This window comes from Spinacia oleracea, chromosome 2 (assembly GCF_020520425.1).
Source record: "Spinacia oleracea cultivar Varoflay chromosome 2, BTI_SOV_V1, whole genome shotgun sequence".
Classification (NCBI taxonomy): Eukaryota; Viridiplantae; Streptophyta; class Magnoliopsida; order Caryophyllales; family Amaranthaceae; genus Spinacia; species Spinacia oleracea.
Window position 1 is genome coordinate 44,152,690 of NC_079488.1, and position 9,889 is coordinate 44,162,578.

Consider the following 9,889-nt stretch of genomic DNA (forward strand, 5'->3'; position numbering starts at 1 on the left):
TGTTAAAATTAAACTAGTAAAACACAAGGTATATATCAGCATTCAAAATTACAGAAGTTCTTAAATAATACATGCAGTCGTGCTACTAATTTAAACTTATAAGAAAATTTGTTGATCAAAAGACTAATTAGTAATTAGAACCATCCTGAGAATGAATGAAGATTACCTACTAAGACTCCGTTTTATTGAACTTATTTTGACTGAACTTATATTATCTAAATTTATATGAAATTAACTTATCTGAACTTATCTGAACTTAACTTATCTAAACTTATCTGAACTTAACTTAAATTATCTGAACTTATTTTATCTGAAAAGAATTTATTTTTTCCGAAATAAACTTATTTGTATGTGAAAATGTCTAAAACTTACTTTTTCTGAACTTAAATGAACTTATCTGAACTTAACTTATATATGAACTTATTTTGTCTAAAATAAGTCAAAATACGTATTACCTCCGTTTTAAAAAGATCTTTACAGTTACTATTTGCACGGACTCCAATGTAATATTTAACTACTAATATACCCAATTTCGTATGTGAAAAAATAATCAAAATTTGATATTTTGAAAATATATCCCAAGACCAATCTAACAAGATCTTACATATAACGTTTTGATGTATATAATGGTGAGAATTACGGTCAAAGTTTTTAATACTTTGGACACATTTTCCAAAGCGTAAAGAACTTTATGAAACGGAGTTAGTATAACAGAACATAGTCTAGCTTCCCAGAAGTTAGCAAAGAATTACTCAATCAAACAAAGAATTGCAATTTCGCTGTCCAGACATAATATCTTTGGTTTGTTCTTAATTTTCAACTAACTTTCCCTTTTCAGTGCTTTTAGACATTATAAACTAGTTAGTGGCTTGGGCGATGTCCCGGAGCTTTTGCATATAGTTCGAGTTTTTTTAGTCATTTCAAATTTCTTTATATACGCAGTTTGACAATAATATGAATTTCATTACATATGCAATTTAAGAATAAAATGGTTAACTAACAACCAGTAAACTAACTTTTGAGAAATTTCACATTATTTGTGTAAATTTTTAGTCTTTGTACCTAATTTACTTATGACTTGTAAGGAATGTTTTAAGTTACAATTGTGTATTGAGTTACAAAGCCGAAATACATTTTGGAGGAAAAAAAACCACATTTGATTAGCAAAAAGAAAGCGCAATGTTATTTTTCTAGTCTTCTAGGTTAATTTCATTGTTTTGTGTTTGATCTAAATACATTTCTAAAAAAGATAAATGATTTGATAGTAAATGAATAAAAAAAATTAAGAAATGAAATAAGATGACCATAACATCCTATTGTCTGATTAAATGTCCAAATATTTAATCAGAAAAATCTTATTTGGTCACCTTGTGCAAAAATTAAAATATCAACTAATTTTGTAAGAAATTCCCAATAATTTTTGTCCAATCCGGTCTAACCCCGGACCGGACCAGAAAAAGTTGGTTCGATCCAGGCGGAAATTGTTCTGATCGGGTTCTTCGGTCCAAAAGTTTCTTGATCTCGGTTTCGGTCCGGTCCGATTTTAGACTAGTGTACAACCCTAGTGATGCAGTAAAAGGGAAGGATGGCTACTGTTACTCTGTTAGAAAATTTGTAGACATTTCTTACCCAAACATTAAGAAGTTACTCCATTTATTCGCTTACTTAAAACATTAAGAAGCTACTTTAATACTTACTCCCTCCGTCCCGGAATACTTGACTTGTTTTCCTTATCGGGTCATCCCTTAATACTTGACCTGTTTCTAAAAATGGAAATATTCTAACAATATTATATTATTTCTCACTCCACCCCTATTAACCCACCTACCCCCTACTCCACACAAAAAATAATTAAAAATTCAACCCCTACTCTCCCCCAACCCCACCTCTTAACCCACCTCCCACTAACTACATTAAAATAATACCCCACTATCAACTACTACCTATTAAATTAAATAAGTCAATTCAAGTCCCTTAAATTCTGTGCCGGTCAAACCGGATCGAGTATTCCGGGACGGAGGGAGTATTTATTACGTTTGTAACTTTAGATCCAACTACTATCTACCTTGAGAAGCAATTACTTTATGTTTAAGTTGAATACCTAGCTTTTTAGTCAGGGTTATTTATGTAGGAAATAATGTCATTGGTCTAAGTTTGCATTTAATGCAAAGTCTAATAAATGTGGTTCAGTATTAATTAACAAGTTAATAAATCTGTCAGATCAAGTGATATGAATGCCTAGCTAGAGGCCGCTTCAGTTCAAGTGGAATTAATAATATTAATCCACAGCTTACTCTTGAATGAACCAGTAGGGTCACACAAATAGTGCGTGAACGGATCAAGTATTTAAGTGAATATAATATTAATTAAGTACTGATCTATTTATGGTCATTCGGAAATGATAGATCTTGGTTCCAGTGGGAGCTAAAATCATCAAAAGGCAAAGAAAGAATATTGGCCGGAATTGAAGATATTGCCGAAAACGGAAATATGGTTCATCACGAAAATATAAATATTATCCAAGTCGAAGATATTGCCGAAAACGGATATATGGTTCGTATCGGAAAAAATTAACGGAATCGGAAATATTTCCGGAAATGGAAATATTATCGGAATCTGATATATTGTCAAAACTGAAAATATTTTCGGAATCGGAAATATTATCGCAAACTTAAATATTATTTGAATCGAAAACAAATTCCGGAATCGAAAAACGAATCGGAAGCACGACGAGTGACAGGCCGGAAAGCGAGTCAGCCCATCACTCGACAAGCAAGCCCGCATGGAATGACAAGCCAGCGCTAGGCACAAGGCCCAACGACAGGCACAAGGCCCAGCGCCAGGCACAAGACCTAGCGCCAGCGCCAAGCACAAGACCCAGCGCCAGGCCTATCGCCTAGCATGGTCTGCGAGCCAAGGCAACATGCACGCCAAGGCTTCGTGGGCGCCAAGGCTGCATGGGCGGCAAGGCCAGTCTTGCGCAACAAGGCCCAATCCCACACGCATGTCATCAACTTAGGCGCCAAGATTACTTGGGCCGTAAGTTGCTCGTTTTCATAAATCCTACATAATTAGAATTCTAGGATGAATCTAATACTTAATCAGTGTTTGATTATTCCTAGAATACTAAGTGTTAGTGTTTAACTAGGATCCTAATGGGTTTAGTAGGAATAAACTTATCTATTTCCACTCTATAAATACGAGGTTCATGATCAGTGGCGGAGTCAGGATTTTCCGGATGGTGTGTCACCATCGTCTACCGACCAATATAAACCAATATCCGATCAATTGATGCATGTTTAATGAAAATTAATACTTTAACGCGGTCAATTAATACTCATATAATTACACTAGATTGAACAGTCCAATTTAACAAGGAAAAAGTATACTGGACAAGAGCAAAATAAAAAAAATAACAACTTTTAAATTCGAAGATACGGTACATTTTAATACTAATGCCTAAATAGTAAATATTGTTAAAGGCAAAGTGAAAAAGAAAAATATGACATTAAAAAAAATACAATATACTTAAAAAAGAATTAAAGTAATGGTTTGAAATGCAAAGGCTAGCACGTGTACAAACTATCAACACCGTGTCATAAATACAAATGGCAAGAATACTAAAGGATATAAGGGAAAAAAATTAAGAAAAGGTTACTTTGAGTGGCTGCCACTCTGCCAGCCAGTTACCTTTTTTCCTTTATTTTTTTATGGTTCATTTTCTTCTTTTTACCTTCTGCAATTGTACTGCTTCATATTTTCTTTCTCCTTCGAATGAAAGAGAATCAGAAAACCAGAAAGGTGCAACAATGGTGAATTAGTAAGGCATAAAAGTTATATCGTCGTTCCACTTAAGTCTATCACTCCAAGTCTTATAGTGTTGTATCTGCATGTTTAATTTTTTTTTTTTAAAGATCAGAACTTCATTTTTCTGTTAAATAATGGTGGGTCACTTGATCCACCATGACACAAGGTAGCTCTGCCACTGTTCATGATCACATATTTGAATAAGTTTTGATAATACATTAAATTCAATAGAGTTTAATATTTTCCTATCACATATTGTGAGTTCCCCAGTGCATAAAACCTTAGAGAATATCCTAGTTGGTTGAACCTAAGGCGGATCCGAACGTGTTGTGGACTATCTACAGAAGGGCGACATTTAGAGCTCTTTACTTGTTCTTGTTCGGTTTGGGAGCAACTAGGGAAGTCACACTTGATATTATATGTATACTAATGATAAGCGTGTTTTCCGTCGTTGATAGAAAACCACCTATGCAAACAATATTTATAAAACCACTTCAACTACCGGCAAGCGGTAAGCAAAGGGATCGTCCCAAAGAAACGGTGAATTATTGAGTTGGAAGTCAATCTAGTTCGATCAAAGATTTGTTTTGAATTGTCACTTTTTAAGAGTCTAAAAACAAATAATGAACTATGTAAATTTTTTTTTTTTTTTTGGCAAGTAAGTGAGCAATATATTAATAGAACTCCAAGGTTACACCCTAGCTTGGAAGGCAAGACACCTCCAAGAAAACAGAACAGGCAGCAGCCTGAAAATAACCTAATACATCACACCTAGGAGAAACAAAGCATAATTACAAGGAAGAAAACCAATCCCTATCTGATTGCTTTACACTTTTACTTATTAGGTTCTGAACTCTACATTTCACATCAGATTGAACTCTTTGAACTGTGGTCTAAAAGGTAGGCACTGTCATATCCCAAACAGCTGTATTCCTGGCTCTCCAAATGTGGTATACCAAAGCAGCCATAGTGGTATAGGCCACCTTCCTTCTGAAGTCCCCTTTGCAGGATCTTCTAACCCAGATCATAATCTGTCCCATGTCAGATTTGGTACAATACAACCCCAACCAATGCAACAGGGTAGAAGCACAACTAGCACTAAAAGTGCAATCACAAAAGAGATGTTTTACAGTTTCATCATTGTTGCCACAAACAGGGCAAAGTTGATCACACCCAATGCCCATTTTTTGAAGTCTTGTTCTTGTCTTGAGTCTGTCATGGCTTGCAAGCCACAGAATGAATCTGTGTTTGGGAACAGTGAGTCTATTCCAACACAAATTTACACCATCCCCCCTTAGGGAGCTCACTGGACATACCTTCATACATTTTCTTGATGGAATACCTAGGGGCATTTAGCCATTGAGTAGACTGCAAGGAGCTAGTGAAAGTATTCTTAACTGAACATACATACTTCACCACCCAACTGGAAGCAGCAGGTGCAGTGAAAGCAATCCATGATTTATCTTTCACATAGACAGTATGCACCCATTTCACCCATAGGTTGTCTTGTTTCTTGGCAATAGCCCAAGCTTGTTTACCTACTGCAGCTTGGTTTCATAGAACAAGGTTTCTGAAACCAAGACCTCCCTGATTCTTTGGTAAACAAAGAGTGTCCCAAGCTATAGACCCTGGCCTGCTGTCTTCATATGTACCATACCATAGAGAAGCTCTACAGACTGCATTGATTCTCTTCAAAACAGCTTTTGGAAAAATGAAAAGTTGGGACCAGTAAACACTAATGCTCATAAGAACAGAGTTTACTAATTGTGATCTTCCAGCAAAAGAGAGGTGCCTTGAGCTCCATATCTTGATTCTGTGTACCATTTTGTCAACTAAAGCTTCACAATCACTAGCTTTCAACTTCCAAGGGCTAACTGGCACCCCTAAATACTTGAAAGGTAGAGTGCCCACCTGGAAACCTGTCATGTTAACTATGTCTTGGACAACATTATCTGTCATGCCACAACAATAAATAGAAGATTTCCCTTTGTTGACCATAAGACCAGTGGCTTCAGAAAACAGATTGAACCCTTCAAGCATAAGTTGTATCACTTTTGGATCACCTTTGCAGAACATGAGAAGATCATCTGCAAAGCACAGATGATTCAGTTTCATACTCCTGCATCTAGAGTGAAACTTGAAATCAGGGTGTTCACTCATTGTTATCATAGCTCTGGAGAAGTATTCCATGCAGAGTGTGAAAAGGAGGGGTGACAAAGGATCACCTTGCCTTAAACCCCTTCTAGGGTGAATAAGATCAGTAGGAGAGCCATTTAGCAAGATTGTATACTGAGTGGTACTGAGACAGGTCATGATAAGGTGAATAAAGTGGGCAGGAAACTATGTAAAATTGAATCAAGAAAGGGAAACCTTAGGGAGTCGGGGATAGCCTAGGGAAACCGGGGGAAATCAATTCAACTATTTAGCAATGGTGATCATGCAACGAAATGGTGATTAGGAAAACGACATCTAATGACGAACCCTCCACCTCTCGGATAGGGAACGCTAAGCGTCTAATCCACGGAAGAGCTTTCGCCTAATCCTAGACTAAACTAACTAGCATATAATAGGTACCGCCATTTGATCAACACAAGATAGGTCCACAATGTCTTGCCAAACCTATCCTGTGGTTCCACGGAAATCTAATCGAATAGCATTTGCAACTACCACTCAACTAGCATGGATTTCCTATCATCAAATCTTATTTAATCACATGAATCAACCAACAATCAATAATCTATTTCCCCTAATTCATTCCCTAGTTTCTCCCCTTTCCCTAACCTAAAACTACTCACTAATCATCCTAACAATCAAGCTATCCATTAGTTCAAAACTAGCTATCATGAAATTAAAGGAGAAGAAGTAGAGAATAGGAAACTCAATTGCACAATCAAATCAAAAACTGAAAATCAAAGTAACAAGCAAAATTGAAATCAAGAACTCAAGGTATTGAGGAATTGCAAAAACAATTATCAACTAAGCAAGTGCAAGAATTAAAGAACTAAGAATTCAATTGCATAAAGAAGAGAAGAGTTGAAGAAAATTATTGAATTGATGCTTGGAATTAAAGAGTTTCTCTCTCTAGATTGAAGAACAAAATCACAAAACCTCTAGAATTGAAAGTGTAAAAATATGAAGTGTAAAATATGAAGGCGTCCAATGAAAAATAATCAAAAATCCTATTTATACTAAACCCCAAAAATAAGAGTTTTAAACTCGTAAACTGAATCCCGCGCAGCCGTGCGATCGGGCAGACCCAGGTGCGATCGCATCGGTGCGATCGTGCTGTGCATCAATGCGAACGAGCCATGCGACGATTCTTCTCCTTCGTGCCGTGCGAACGTGCCCAACAACCGTGCGATCGCACGGCTCTAACTTGGCTAAATCTCAGAAAATCCTCGTGTGCTCGCACAGGAATTTAGTGCAAGCCCACCGAAATTCCGTGCGAGCGGGCTCCTCTACGGTGCGATCGCACAAAATCACTCATAGTTCCTGCTTCGATTTTCCAGATTTGTGCGAACGAGCTCCTCTGTGATGTGATCGCACAAATTCCCATATAGTTCCTGCATCGTTTTTGCGGATTCGTGCAAGCACACGAATTTGAGGCTCGAGCGCACACACTGCCTTGACTTTTGGAGCCAACTCTGTAGACCCGTGCGAGCGCACAAAATGTCCGTGCGATCGCACGGCACCTGCTCGAGCAAATCTCAGCTGTTTTTCCATCATTTTCAACATTATCACCTGAAAAGCACAAAGATGGAAAAGGGGAATAAAAGAACAGCAAAACTATATAAAACTAACAAAAAAGCATAATAAAACTCTATAAAATCCTAGCCTAGAGCGACATAAATGCCGCTCATCAAACTCCCCCAAGCTAAGCGTTTGCTAGTCTCTAGCAAACAAAACTCAACTAGGGAAGAATGAGCAACCTATCAAGTTCTAAAATTTACCAAAATCGAAATCTAGCAAATCTAATCAAGGCAAGACTAAAAATGGAAAACGCAAATCAAGAAAAGAGAGAAAGAAAAGAAGAAAAGAAAAGAGAAGAAAAGAAATTAAACTACAAAATCCAAGATGGGGGCTTTATTATGGAACAAGTATAGAAGAACACTAATATTACTAATCAAATAAATGAGTACACGCTAACTAATGTCCCAAATCGAGTGAAAGATTCGAGCATCAAGCAAAGCGAACTAAAGGCAAACACTAGTCAATCCCCCTACATCCGGGCATACCACGTCAAAACTCTAGATCTTATTCACCTTTGAGAATTGCGTCTCAAGACACCGCGAAGGCGCCAGAAAATCAATATTAGGCTACCCGACATCTTAGCATGACAACCTTGTTCCTTAAGCTTGACCAAATCCTCCCTCCACCGTCATGACTCAACTCTAAAGGGTCAAGAGGACTTTTAGGGCGTAACGTAGGCTAGGGGTAAGGTTTGGAATAAATTTGGCAATTTGGTGCTCATCCCTAAAGTGAAGCGCAATAAGAACTCAACTCAAGCATAATCAACCGAAAACAAACTTTTCCACTTATTTGGGATACCCCCAAGCTTATTCAACAACTATTCTAAACTACAACTCTTTTTGCACTTTTCTTGATTTGATTTTCCTCTTTTTTTTGTGTTTCAATTGAAACTTTTCTCATGCCTTGTTTTTCTCTATTTTTGGATTTTTTTAAAATTTAATTCTATATTTTTTGCTTTTTGCATCAATTATTCACTATGTACAACACTCTTCCAAAACTTTGTCATTCACACCAAACAACATTCATTTCTCAACTTTGCATATTCAATCCAAAACATCAAGCATCATAACTCAAAGCTTCACTATCACTTCTAAGGGTGAAAACAAAACAAAGGCTATTAGGCTTGTATTGTGCTCATAAGAAATGAAGGGTCAAGGCTCAAATGGCTAGCAATGGGGCAAGTGCAAACAAAAACATATGAGAAAAATAGAAAATAAAGTTCTAAACTAAAAAAAGAAAAACAGTCACCGAAAGAAATGCCTCCATCGTCCCCTAAAGTAGTTCGGTCGCGGTCTCGGGAAGGAAATGGTCAAACTCGGGAGACAAGAAAGTCAATGCTAAGGATCCATGCCACTCAAATGAATATATGTGTGTTTGGGCTTATTTTTGAACATGAATCTCACAAGGGAGCAAATACCATTCTCTCCGGCTTCAAATCACTAGAGAATTCAACACCATCTTACCACAAGCCAAGAGTTCATGACGCATGCTACCCAAAGTTCAACCAACTTTCTTGACACCAAATCCTAGACTCGGCCCAAGACATTAAGAACCGTGTAAAAATCTACCAACTAGGAATAAAAGCATTCTAATCTACAAGTTCCAATTTTATATGCCCCAATCAAGAATATTGCCTAAGAAAACCTAGAAAACTTGCCTTGACGAAAAAGAAATCAAAGCAAAAAGAAAAGGAAGAAAATAAGAAAAACACACCAAAAAGGAAACAAAAACAAAGAAAAAGAAAAGAAACTAAAAATCAAGCTAAATAAAACTAAAAACAACGAAACAAACATGTATTGGTATGATTTCAAAGCAATGAGCATCAACAAGTAGGCATCCACAAACAAAACTCCCCCCAAGCTAGAATTAGGCCATGTTCTCAAGGCCGAAAACTAAGCAAGGAGGGGCACAACTACCCATGCAACCAAATGCCCCAACATGATGTATGCCCGTCCCCTAAAGAATGCAATAGAGTTAGAAGGATGTTACCGGAAGTATCGTGGGAGCAAGTCCCGCAAAGAACCGTTAAAACCCGAACAAACTCACCAAAAATGGACGGACAAGGCACAAGGTGGAAAGTGAGAACCCACCGCAAAGAATCATACTGTGAGGGGGTCGAAAAAGCACGAGGCTAATGCGTGACCTCGTCCCTCGTGGGTGTGACGATTCTTTTTATTCAATCAAGTGTAATTGGATTTCCTGTGAGTTTACACCCAATTGACTAGTAATATAGGAGTCGCCATTCAGTTTTTAACGACAATGAGAAAACCTGACAAAACCCGGTTATTGTGACATAAAGGGAGTGCAATTATGTTTGACCACGACGGCCGTA